This window comes from Lithobates pipiens, unplaced genomic scaffold (assembly GCF_037356315.1).
Source record: "Lithobates pipiens isolate NorthernLeopardFrog02 unplaced genomic scaffold, aLitPip1_a1.2 Scaffold_8, whole genome shotgun sequence".
Classification (NCBI taxonomy): domain Eukaryota; kingdom Metazoa; phylum Chordata; class Amphibia; order Anura; family Ranidae; genus Lithobates; species Lithobates pipiens.
In genome coordinates this window covers 1,027,120-1,041,253 of record NW_027507903.1, presented here as the reverse complement: position 1 = coordinate 1,041,253, position 14,134 = coordinate 1,027,120, and positions in this window count along the sequence as shown.

The following is a 14,134-nucleotide window of genomic DNA, read 5'->3' as shown; positions in this document are numbered from 1 at the left end:
TAAATTTAAATTGTGACACCCAAAACCTATGAAGATAGGTGACGCTTTAAAAGCCTTTACAGGTTATCAGTTTAGAGCTAACCATGAATGATGGCCCTAGAATTATCGCCCTCACTCTGACGTTCGCGACCATCCCTCACATGTGTGGGGCAATTGATGTTCACATACATGTGCTTGCCGTATGGTAAGCCTTTCTATATGGGGTGTGTGCAGGGGAGGGGGGGGGGGGATTGCTTTAAACATTTTGGGAATTATTTGAATTAATTTTATATATTCATATTTTTTTTTGCTCTTTTCAAATTTTATTTTTAAACTTTATTGCTCTCACAAGGAGGCTAACAAGCCCACCATGTGATAGCCTTGGACAGGTGACAGGTCCTCTTTATGGGAAATCAGGGGTCTATTAGACACACAGGGATTGCGTTTAAAACTAAAACAGGAGAGAGCGAAATCTGGCGCAGCTCCTAATAGAAACCAATCAGCTTCCAGTTTTTTTTTTTTTGTTTTTTTTAATCAAAGCCTAATTAAACAAGTTAGAAGCTGATTGGCTCCCGTGCACAGCTGCACCAGATTTTGCCCTCTCCAGTTTTAGTAATCAACCCCCACCCTGTCTCCCCTGTCCTCCAATGCAGCTATTCATCCACAGATCATGTTTGATTAGCCGCATCCTCAGCTACGCTAGATGAAGAATGACAGCCGTGACCCCGGATGTGACGTAGTACGTGTCGCTTCCGGGGTCATTAATGACAAGAGGGATCAGGGAAACAAATGTTCCCCCGGGTTCCTCCTGCTTTCACAAGAGAAGCTGTTTCCCGCAGCCCCGGACCCCCCGGAGGTATAGGAGAGCCGCCTGGGACCATCGCAGAGCCACTAGTGAGGGGCGGCACCCTTTGAAAGCCCCCAAAAAAAGTGATAATCAGGGTAATCAGAAACCCCTCCCCTGGCATTTAACCACTTCCTTACCATGCTGTCCTTCAGACACAGCCAATCATAGATCAGGGTAATGGGCCAATCACAGCAGCCCTTTACCATATGATCAGCTGTGTCCAATCACAGCTTATCATAATGTAAACAGGCTTGCCAGTTATTGGCAGTACTTTTCTCACAGTCTGTCACATAGGGTTGCCACCTGTCCAGGATTCACCCGGACAGTTCGGGTTTTGAATCATGTGTCCGGGTTTCAGGTGGACTGAAACCTGGACACATTATTCAGACTGGGCTGTGGCTTCCCAAGTAACCAATATAAGTCACACACAAATCGCTTGCCATCTGGGAGCTGCAGGCAGCTGTTTGGGGGGGCAGGGTGATGTCAGCAAAAGCAATTTGGCCACACCCACATTTTGCTGCGGCACCCTATGTGCACCGCATTACTACTCTCCTTGGGGCACCCAAAGTGTTCGGGTTTGGCTTGAAGCAAAGGTGGCAACCCTACTGTCACAGCGTGAGAAAAGCAGAGCTGGTAAGCAGCCAGTGTCACAGGGGACATGTACACCGATAATAAGGGTGATCACCAGTCCCCTGATTATTAGTGCAGCCCTATGAGTGCCCATCAGTGCTGCTTATCAGTGTCCATCAGTGCTGCTTATCAGTGTCCATCAGTGCTGCTTATCAGTGTCCATCAGTGCTGCTTATCAGTGTCCATCAGTGCTGCCTATCAGTGTCCATCAGTGCTGCTTATCAGTGTCCATCAGTGCTGCCTATCAGTGTCCATCAGTGCTGCTTATCAGTGCTGCCTATCAGTGTCCATCAGTGCTGAATATCAGTGCTGCGTATCAGTGCCCATCAGTGCTGCCTATCAGTGTCCATCATTGCTGCTTATCAGTGCTGCCAATCAGTGTCCATCAGTCCTGCCTATCAGTGTCCATCAATGCTGCGTATCAGTGCCCATCAGTGTTACCTATCAGTGCCCATCAGTGCTGCTGGCAACCTATGAGTGCCTATCAGTGCCTCCTCATCAGTGCCCTTCAGTGAAGGAGAAAATGTACTTATTTGCTACATTTTATAACAGAAACAAAAAAAAACATTTCAACATTTTCAGTCATTTTTCATTTGTTTAGCAAAAAAATAAAACCCCAGAGGTGATTAAATACCACCAAAAGAAACCTCTATTTGTGTGAAAATAAATGACAAAAATGTCATCTGTGTACGGTGTAGCATGACCGAGTAATTGTCATTCAAAGTGTGAGAGCGCTGAAAGCTGAACATTGTCCTGGGCAGGAAGGGGGTGATGGTGCCCGGTTTTGAAGGGGTTAAAGCTGGTACCCAGCTCCTCAAATCTGGAGCAACTGTGAGCTTGATCTACCACGCCGTTTATAAACGCACCTCGGCAGGCGAGGGGCTTTCCACGCGGTACGTCATTAACTTGCTGCCATAGGCGGACTGAACGGAGCTTCTTGGTCAGTATTGAGGTCGGTGACATCGATGACTATTTAGGAAAAATCGCAGTTTATTTTTGTTCGACCTTAAAACTGCGAACCCCCAAAACATGGCGCCAAATACTGTTCATATATCTTTTCATACAAATGTGAAAATTGTGACTTTGTAACTCTCCGGACTTGCGATGCCGGCGCCTGAGGCTGAGAACATTCCCATTTGTATCCAATTTAATGATCTCTAATAAAAACGTATTAAAAAGAAACATAGATTGTGACAAGTTCATATAAAATAATAAGCTACTTACAACGTCTCATCTAATTATCATACACCCAGAAATCGATGCCGGATGTATATTTGTCCCCCTCCCCTCCCCCGGCCAGCTTCTTCTCTGAACAGCTGGAACGTGTTGGACCACCATGGAGGATTTTGTATGTTTAATAGAACTGTCACCGGTGACCCCGGGTCAGTTATAAATTCTCCATTTTAGTACATAGATAGATTTATAACTAATTCCCATCCTTACAGATGACTGGCCCGTCACAGAGCAGAGATCAGACACTCTCTATATTTAATGGATAGAAAATAATCTTCATGCTACTTGTTCCCCAACACGAGCTGTGATCACCGGGCTGGGCACAGAGCTGTATCTGCTGGTTGGCTTCCTTCATCGTTCAAATAAAACATATCGAAACCCAAAGGAAATATTTTATATATTGCAGCTTACCGAATCTTAGTTATGGTGGCTGCATTCCTTTTTTTTTTTTTTTTCCTTGATTTCACCTGGTGATCCTGACAGTAACACACTTTCTGTCTTAAGGTGCTTCCACTTTGGAAAGAGGAGCAATGGAGAAGACACTCTTGGACAGCAGAATTGAGAAGATTGCCGACCACTTGCCGACCAGCTACCGTCATTATACTGCGGAAGGTCGGCTCGTTACCCGCAAATCGCCGTAGCTGTACATTGGCTCCTTTAAGAGCCATAGCAGGCGCGCACCTGCTACACGGCAGGGGTACCAATTCGCATGGCCGATGGCCGCCATGTAAGGTGTTTCCACTTTGGATAGAGGAGCAACGAAGAAGATACTCTTGGACAGCAATATTGAGAAGATACGCTTAACCACTTGCCGACCAACCGCCATCATTATACTGCGGAAGGTCGGCTCGTTACCCGCAAATTGTCGTAGCTGTACGTTGACTCCTTTAAGAGCCATAGCAGGCGTCCGTGCACGTTGCACGGCGGGGGATGCGATGCATATGGCCGATGGCCGCCATGTAAGGTGCTTCCACTTTAGATAGAGAAGCAAGGGAGAAGACACTCTTGGACAGCAGTATTGAGAAGATACGCTTAACCACTTGCCGACCAACCGCCATCATTATACTGCGGAAGGTCGGCTCGTTACCTGCAAATCGCCGTAGCTGTACATTGGCTCCTTTAAGAGCCATAGCAGGCGCGCACCTTCTGCACGGCAGGGGATCCAATTCGCATTGGCCAATGGCCGCCATGTAAGGTGCTTCCACTTTGGATAGAGGAGCAACGGAGAAGACACTCTTGGACAGCAGTATTGAGAAGATACGCTTAACCACTTGCCGACCAACCGCCATCATTATGCTGCGGAAGGTCAGGTCGTTACCCGTAAATTGTCGTAGCTGTACGTTGACTCCTTTAAGAGCCATAGCAGGCGTCCGTGCACGTTGCACGGCGGGGGATGCGATGCATATGGCCGATGGCCACCATGTAAGGTGCTTTCACTTTAGATAGAGAAGCAACGGAGAAGACACTCTTGGACAGCAGTATTGAGAAGATTTTTAGTCCAGAATCAACCATCTCATTTACAGAAGAGGCTACAAGATTTATCTTGGCTAAGACACATGAGAAGGCCTAGTGGATGGTTTTTGCCCTTTGCTTAATTTTTTGTTCAGAATAGACCATCTCATTCAGAGAAGAAGCTGCAAGCTCCGTCTTGGCCAGGATATATAAGAGGGCCTCTTGGATGATTTTTGGCCTTTGTTTAATTTTTAGCCCAGAATAGACCATCTCATCCAGAGAAGAGGCTGCAAGCTCCCTCTTGGCTGAGACGCAGGAGAGGGCCTCTTGGATGGTTTTTGGCCTGTGCTTCATTTTTATTTCAAAGTCAACCATTGTATTCAGAGAAGAGGCTATAAGCTTAATTTTGGGTGTGACACATGAATGGCCCTCTCATGGGTGGGATCCATGAGAGGGCCTCTTGGATGGTTTTTGCCCTTTGCTATATTTTTAGTCCAGAGTCAACCATCTCATTTAGAGAAGAGGTACAAGCTTCATCTTGGCCAAGACACATGAGAAGGCCTCTTGGTTGGTTTTTGCCCTTTGCTTAATTTTTAGTTCAGAATAGATCATCTCATTCAGAGAAGAAGCTGCAAGCTCCATCTTGGCCGGGATACATAAGAGGGCCTCTTGGATGGTTTTTGGCCTTTGCTTCATTTTTTGTCTAGAATAGACCATCTCATCCAGAGAAGAGTCTGCAAGCTCCATCTTGGTCGGGATACATAAGAGGGCCTCTTGAATGGTTTTTGGCCTTTGCTTCATTTTTTGTCTAGAATAGACCATCTTATTCAGAGAAGAGTCTTGGCTGGGACACATGAAAGGGCCTCTTGGTTGGTTTTTGCCCTTTTCTTGATTTTTAGTCCAGAATCAACCATCTCATTTAGAGAAGAGTCTGCAAGCTTCATTTTGGCCAGAACACATGAGAAGGCCTCTTGGATGGTTTTTGTCCTTTGCTATATTTTTTGTACAGAATAGACCGCCTCATACGGAGAAGAGCCTACGAGCTCCATCTTGGCCGGGATACACGAGAGGGCCTCTTGGATGGTTTTTGGCCTTTGCTTCATTTTTTGTCTAGAATAGACCATCTTATTCAGAGAAGAGGCTGCAAGCTCCATCTTGGTCGAGACACATGAGAGGGCATCTTGGATAGTTTTCGGCCTTTGCTTCATTTTAAGTCCAGAACAGACCATTTTTGTCCAGACAAGAGGCTGCAAGCTCAATCTTGGCCATAAATACATAAGAGGGCCTCCTAGATGTTTTTTGGCCTTTGTTTTGTTTTTAGTCCAGAATAGAGCATCTCAGCTGGGTACCGATTTGTTGCTGTCAGAGAGCTAGATACAACTGCTGAAACTAAATTTTATTGCTGGTAGGTGAATGTCTGCACTCGGGATGTGTGAAGACCCTCTAGGACATGTCTGCCATTGGCTATCATGCACATGAACCCCCTTCAAAGAAAAAAAGAAAGGTGCTACTACATCTGCAGCAGCCTTCAGACGGCTTTCGGCATTTTGCAGAGTAATTAAAACACATCATATTATGCAAATAAAATAGGCATTTGTTGTATGACTGTAACCTTCAGGGATGAGCAATCCTTAGCAGATTTGGCAGGAATCTTGTGGGCTGTTAAGTTAATTAAGCTATTTAAGTCTGCAGTCAATTAAAGCGGTTTTCAGCGGCGGTGCCGCAGACGCTGGTAGCTTAGCAATGACTGCAGTGAGAGTAATGTAAAGCCCCGTACACACGAGCGGACTTATGTCCGACAGACTTCCAAAGGAGTTCCGTCGGAGTTCTGCTGGAATTCCGACGGAGTTCTGACAGACTTTTCGGCCGAACGGACTTGGCCACACACAATCACACTAAACTCCGACGGATTCGAACGTGATGACGTACGACCCGACTCGAATAAGGAAGTTCATAGCCAGTAGCCAATAGCTGCCCTAGCGTCGGTTTTAGTCCGTCGGAGTAGCATACACACGAGCGGATTTTTCGAAGGGGACCGGGTCCGGCAGAGTTCCTTCGGGAAAATTTGAAGCATGTTCCATATTCTAAAGTCCTTCGGACTTTGGCGAGTCAAAAGTCCGTTGCAGCCCACACACGATCGGATAGTCTGACGGACTCAGTCCTTCGGACTTTGGATGTTGAAAAGTCCGCTCGTGTGTACGCGGCATTAGAGTTCCTACTTGGGGAGGCTTTGAGGTTTATGTTAACCACATATATTACATAAAGGTTGATAGGAAGGATAGTCCCCTTGGGGAGGGTCACAATAAAGTGTGAAAAGATATAAAGGTATTTAAACCTCTGGGGGGATCTAGGATGGAGGAGGACCTGGGGGTCCTGGTAGATGATGGGCTCAGCAATGCCAATCTGCTGCTAACAAAGAAAACAGAATATTGGCATTAAAAAGGGGATCAACTCCAGAGATAAAACGATAATTCTCCCCTCTACAAGACTCTGGTCTGGCCGCACCTGGAATATGACATCCAGTTCTGGGCACCAGTCCTCAGGAAGGATATACTGGAAATGGAGCAACTACAAAGGGAAACAAAGCTAATAAAGGGTCTGGAGGATATTAGTTATGAGGAAAGGTTGTGAGCTCTGAACTTATTCTCTCTGGAGAAGAGATGCCTGAGAGGGGATATGATTTCAATGTATAAATACCGGACTGGTGACCCCACAATATATAACTACCAGACTGGTGACCCCACAATATACAAATACCGGACTGGTGACCCCACAATATATAAATACCGTACTGGTGACCCCACAATATATAAATACCGGACTGGTGACCCCACAGTATATAAATACCGGACTGGTGACCCCACAGTATATAAATACCGGACTGGTGACCCCACAATATATAAATACTGGACTGGTGACCCCACAATATATAAATACCGTACTGGTGACCCCACAATAGGGAGAAAACTTTTTTGCGGAAGGGAGTTTAACAAGACTCGTGGCCACTCATTAAAATTAGAAGAAAAAAGGTTTAACCTTAAACTATGTAGAGGGTTCTTTACTGTAAGAGCGGCAAGGATGTGGAATTCCCTTCAGGTGGTCTCAGTGGGGGGCATCTATAGTTTCAAGAAACGATTAGCCCTTGTACACACGGTCGGAGATTCCGACAGAATGTGTCCTATCGGACCGTTTTGTCGGATAATCCGACTGTGTGTGGTCTCCATCGGACTGTTTCCGTCGGAGTATGCGGCGGACCAAGTTTTCCAACTTGTCCATAAAATTTTCCGACAAAATGCTCCGATCGGACATACTCCAATCATGTGTAGCCTACTCCGACGAACAAAGAGCCACGCATGCTCAGATCAAATTCCTAGACCAAAGCTATTGGCTACTAGCCTGAACGTAGTCCCGTCGTAACGAAATAACGTCATCACGTTATGTACAATCGGATTTTCCGACAACTTTGTCCGACCGTGTGTATGCAACAGTTTCGGACAAAATCCGTCGGACAAAATCCAACGGATTTGGTTGTCAGAATGTCCGACCCGTGTGTACAAGGGCTTAGATAAGCAACTGAACGACCGCAACATACAGGGATATACAATGTAATACTGACATATAATCACACACATGGGTTGGACTTGATGGACTTGTGTCTTTTTTCAACCTCAACTACTATGTAACCAGGGCTGGACTTACCATTGGGCTTGACTGGGCTCAAGCCCATGGGCCCGGCCCAATAGGGGGCCCCGCTGAGATACATAGCCGAGTGTACTCGGCTCCGCTTCGCTCACAGTCATGCCCAGTCACGCCCTATGATGGACATAATACAGAGACTGGGCGTGACTGTGAGCCGAGCCGAGTACACTCGGCTACTCTCAGGACTGCGAGAGGACTCGAGAGCCGCCAAGAGGATCTGAGAGCCGCCGAGAGGACCCGAGAGCCGACGAGATACACAGGACTCTGTATCTCGGCGGCGCCATTTTTAAACTTCAAGACTGCAATGACAAGGTTGCAAATGACACTGACAAGGCTGCAGATGGATGGGCAAGGCTGCATTAATGGGCATTTAAATGTAAGTTTTTTCCTTAAACTTCCCTCCTAAAAGTTTTTTCCTTAAAATTCCCTCCTAAACTTGGGGCGCGTGTTATACGCCGATAAATACGGTAATGTATAGAAGGTAGGGCCCGAAAGTGACTCAAGCCCAGGGGCCCCCACCACCCTAAGTCCTGCCCTGTATGTAACTAATGTAACCACCAGCCGCCACTGCTCCAAAGAATAACTTGCACACTTTGTATCTCCTTCAAAGAGATATAGGCATACCTTTTCATCTCTTGGAAGGGAGAATAGATATCCCTCTTCACACCGCCGAACAGCAGATAGGCCTCGTGACCCTCGTTGTCTCCAAAGAGGAAGCAGAAAATGGGCCCCCTACATATCTAGTGGAATGATAAATCAGACCCCAACCAGAGAATAAAAAGTGGACTCTTCAATTTACAGCTTCCATAATAACCTCAGGAATTGTTCTCGCATATGGGAACATCATTTATCTATATATATATCTCTTAAACAAAAATCCATTTGCCGTACCTTCTATCAGTCAGGGTTGGCTTCATATGAATTTTAGGACATTTGTCTCTTATCTGCTCCCAGCATACACAGGATTTTTATTATTGCTGTTCTTGAATCAATCTTGAATATACGTACTATTTTTTGTTCCGCAGTCATTTTTCCTTGATTTACTTGAACGTACCGGGAGACGTGCGTTCGCCTTTTGGCCATTTGTTTTGATTCACCTCTTGAGAGTAATCCCGTAAAAACTCTTCTATTAATCAAATACAGTCACCAATTCTGGTTTAATTTAAAAAGGCAAAGCGATTTTCTGAAAAAACCAAGAATCCGCCAGAAGTCGTATATAATTCACTGGAGGACAGTAAAATGAAATCGGATTTGAACGTGCCGCGGATTACGGCACTTGGCACGTCCCCGTTACTTCCCGCATTTCATTTCTAGATAAACCCCCGCTAATTCTGTACAAGATTAATAACTGGCGGTGCGGACCTTTGCTCGGCTTGGGAACTGTTTGCTTCGTCCTATTAAATAAACCCGGTTATCTCGGACAAGGTTATTATCATGCAGTTGAACGTAGTTTCAACCTAACATTTTACGGACATTGGCAGACATTGCTGTTGCTGGAATGGTTCCCAAGTAGATGATTCCGTTCGTGGGACTCCAGCACAGTGCTGGCACAAGGTCTTCCAGCGCCCGGGGCAAAGGTGCCAAAATTCCCAGCCTCGTGACAGAAGGAAGGAGCCCCCATCTCCATAGTAAACAATTGCTCCCAGGGCAGCTGTCCCCTCCCGCCCATCCCTTGTCTCAGCCCTGCTCTACCATGATGACTTTTGGGACTCAGATTTTCGGGCTACTATTGTCAGTGGCGGCCCGTCCAATAGGGGCGCCCGGGCGCCGCCGCACTCTCTCCACTCCACCCCCCTATATGCAATGGATAGATTCATGCATCTACTCCTGAGTATTTATGGGTTGTTCTCCCACCTTCTGGGCCTCAACTCCCTGAGGATTGGTGGGAGCTCCACAAATATTCAGGCTGTAGCCTCTGTTCCTCTACCCTCTAAGTTCTATAACTATCCAGCAGGGGACACAGGTGGTGATGGGGTAAGTGCCAACCAATGGGGTGGGGGGGGTTTGTATACTGTTTGGTGCCCCCCTCAAAAAAATTCCACCGGCCGCCACTGACTATTGTATACCAATGATAATGGCCAGGCAGGTACCCAGGTGCACACTGTACACCAGCCTTTTCAACCTTTTTACTCCAGAGGAACCCTTGAAATTATTTTCAGGTCTCAGAGAACCCTTGCTAAAAATAAGGGACTAATGTCCCTTCTATTGGTGGACAGTGGGAAATAATGTCCCTTCTATTGGTGGGCAGTGGGAAATGATGTCCCTTCTATTGGTGGGCAGTGGGAAATAATGTCCCTTCTATTGGTGGGCAGTGGGAAATGATGTCCCTTCTATTGGTGGGCAGTGGGAAATAATGTCCCTTCTATTGGTGGACAGTGGGAAATAATGTCCCTTCTATTGGTGGGCAGTGGGAAATAATGTCCCTTCTATTGGTGGGCAGTGGGAAATAATGTCCCTTCTATTGGTGGGCAGTGGGAAATAATGTCCCTTCTATTGGTGGACAGTGGGAAATAATGTCCCTTCTATTGGTGGACAGTGGGAAATAATGTCCCTTCTATTGGTGGGCAGTGGGAAATAATGTCCCTTCTATTGGTGGGCAGTGGGAAATGATGTCCCTTCTATTGGTGGGCAGTGGGAAATAATGTCCCTTGCATACTGTATGTAGCACCATCCTAGTTGCTACTGTAGCTACATTTAGTTTGGCTCCACTGTAGGCAGAAAAGGGGTAATTTGTTTTTGGACTGTGCAGTGCTTCACACCAATCCCTGGGGGAGGCGAGGCCCAGGAGGTGGGGGAACAACCCATAAATACTCAGGAGCCTGGCAGACTGGGAGCAGAGTCCAGGGTCCAGTCGGCTGGTGTCAAGGCTGGGCTCAGCCCATCCTTCTCTGAGCTGGCCGCTCAGCTCTCGGCTAATTGCCAGCTCCTATCTCTCCACAGTTACTCAGCTGTTGATGATATCCTGCCCGTCAGTACTGGCTACTTAAGCCATTCAGTCCAGAGGAGCTCTGCCCTTTGCCTTGGTTATATCACAAGAAATTATCTCCTGCCTTCCTGTTTAAAGACTGGCTTTGCTGACATCCCTTCTGGCTTCAGATCCTGCTTTCTGTTCCACTACATTGATCCCTGACTTCTGGCTTGGCTGACTATCCGGTTACTGAACTTTGGCTATGTTTTGACTATGTTTGTTCTTTTTACTTTTATTATTAAACAAGTGTGATTTAACTGTACTTCTGTCTCAGTCTGATTTCATGGTTTTTGACATCTGGAAGGACGTAGATGGGGCAGAAGGAAGGCCAGGCGAGAAAGAGAGACAGAGAAGCTGGAAGTTTCGTACCCATGGCCAGTCTCAGCTAGGCTTAGCTGAAAACATACTGGAACCCAGGACCCAGCCTGTCTAGCAGTGTGCCAGTGCAGTAGCCACCTGGATCCAAGGAGCCTCTTAAAGGGACTGTGTGAGTACCTTCCATTTGGGCATACCCCAAGGCTACAGAGAGGACAGTAAGGTGCAATACTTTACATGTCTGGGACCAGGGGAGAGCTTAAAGTCAGTGCAAAGCAGCCAGGAGCTCCCGCTACCTCTAGCTTGGGACAAGAGTAGCCAGGTGCTTTGTATTTCCACCAGGAGCTGCACCTGCAAATTCCGTTTTGAAACTTTTCGTTGCTACTTTATCTGCACCATCACTCCCACGGGTGGACAGTGCAGCTGGAATCAGTTCAAAGCAGCCAGGATCTTTCGCAAGTAGACGCGCACTGCCGAAAAATGTGTTCGTTTGCGTTTTGTTTGTTTTTTGTTTTTTTCCGTGAATTCGTAAAGTCAGAAATGTGAAAATTTGAAATTTGTATCTTCTTAAATTCAGAAATTTGGAAATTCAGAAATCTGAAAATTCTAAAAAAATTCGGAATTTAGAAAATTCGGAAATGAGAAAATCCGAAAATTCGAAAATCCGAAAATGAGAAAGAATTTCCGAAAATTCTAAATAATAACTGACTATTAAATTATATGTAGCACTTACCCCCGAAGGAGCTGCTGGTAATTAATTGGGCCTGTACTCTGCTTCTCTTCCCCTTGAGAATGGTTCTCAACCCCCTTGACCCAGCTGTGTAATAGTGTTTGAAGTGAAACCCAATAGCAATAACAACCCAAGAATAGTATCAGATATTGTACTTTTAGGCCTTATGCTAGATGATAAGTCTCTTGTCTTCTTTCTTCAGCTAGCTAATTAAACTGCAGTATTTGTAATCCAGTGAGTGAGCAGATGGCAAAGTAATATAAAGTGATAGATGACCGCAACTTGGATAGGCAACACGCTTATAAGTTCTTCTTTTATAGTAAATTACAACCGGAGTGTCACTCAGTAGTTAGCGGAGTGCAGGCTTTGAGGCCTGGTTAACCACTTACCGACCGCCGCACGCCGATGTACGTCCCTTTTTTGAAGAGGAATATCTCAGCAACAGCAGCAGCTGCTGCCACAACCGAGGTATCCATCTCTTCAGGCGGCGGTTCGGTAAACGATAATGGTGGTCTCTGCGGCGGATTCGCCGCAAGATCACCGTTATCAGCGGCGGGAGAGGTGCCACCCCCCCTCCCGCCGCTCTCCCGTGCCTTCTGCCGCTTACCAGAACCGTCGGCAGTAGCGGACGCGATCGGGTCCTCTCAGTGCCTGGGTATGGAGACGAGTTAGGGTAAGATGGCCCCCCACCCGTCTCCATACCATAGCAGGGGGCGGGGGACGGAAGCGATGTCAAAGTGTCACTTCCACCCATACCTCTTGAAGGCACATTTTTTCAATGTCATTTTTTTAAATGACAATTTTAATTTGCATTTAAGTCCAAATACGAGATCTGAGGATTTTTTGACCCCCCCAGATCTCCCCCCAGACCTGTCATGCTTTTTTCTATTACAAGGGATGTTTACATTCCTTGTGATAGGAATAAAAGTGACACAAATTCTTTTTTTTTTTTTTAAACTGTGTAAAAATAAATAAAATAAAAAAAATAAGAATTTATTTTTATTTTTTTAGAGCGCCCTGTCCCGATGAGCTTGCGTGCAGAAGCGAACGCATACGTGAGCAGCACCCGCATATGAAAACGGTATTCAAACCACACATGTGAGGTATCGCCATGATCAGTAGAGTGAGAGCAATAATTCTAGCCCTAGACCTCCTCTGTAACTCAAAACATGCAACCTGTGGAATTTTTTAAACGTCACCTATGGAGATTTTTAAGGGTAAAAATTTGACGCCATTCCACGAGCGGGGCGCAATTTTGAAGCGTGACACGTTGGGTATTAATTTACTTGGTGTAACATTATCTTTTACAATATAAAAAAAATGGGGCTAACTTTACTGCGGTCTTAATTTTTTATTCAAAAAAGTGAATTTTTTCCCCAAAAAAAGTGCGCTTGTAAGACCGCTACGCAAATACGATGTGACAGAAAGTATTGCAACGACCGCCATTTTATTCTCTAGGGTGTATGAAAAAAAAAAGGTATAATGTTTGGGGGTTCTAAGCCATTTTCTACAATAAAAAACGTGTTTTTAAATTGAAAAAGAGGCCCGGTCCTTAAGTGGTTAAGCACAGTCTATGAAAGTGAGACCGCTCTGTAGAACTGCAGGTCTCAGCAACACTCTGAAGTAGTCTGCACTGTGTAGTTAAGTATTATATTAATCTTGGGCAACAGCTCTCTCACCACACCAGGCCTGGATAGCTAGAATGCTCCGCTCACGTGATCTCAGTCCCGCTTCCAGCCAGCACCGTCATGCTGTACCGCTCTGTAAGATGATCGGGAACCCTCGGTTGACTCCGTCAGGTGTTCTGAATCATCTGTTCCGCTCACGCTGCTGATCCAGCACACTTTGGTGTAAACTTCTCTGGTGGCTTTCGTTCCATTCCGCGCCCAGCAGGCCGCGGCTCTTCCGAACACACACCTACAGGTCCCTGCAGGCAGGTCTCACATCTCGGGCGGAAGAGAAAAAGAATGGCCGCACCGGGCCTTTATTTCCTACCCAGCATGCAGTTCTGTGGCTTAGCTTCATGGGCAGGTGAGTGAGCACTGTGGGTAAGTGAGTCTTTTCCATAGAACATTTAAGTCACTTCCTGCTTAGGCTTTGCAGCGTGTTCTGATGTGTAAACAAAGTCTTAAAGCGGAGGTCTACCCTAAAGTGGACCTTCCGCTCATCGGAACCCTCCCCCCCTCCGGCGCCACAATTGGCACCTTTCAGGGGGGAGGGGGGTGCAGATACCTGTACAGTACAGGTATCTGCACCCACTTCCGGGATAGCTCTCTGCGGA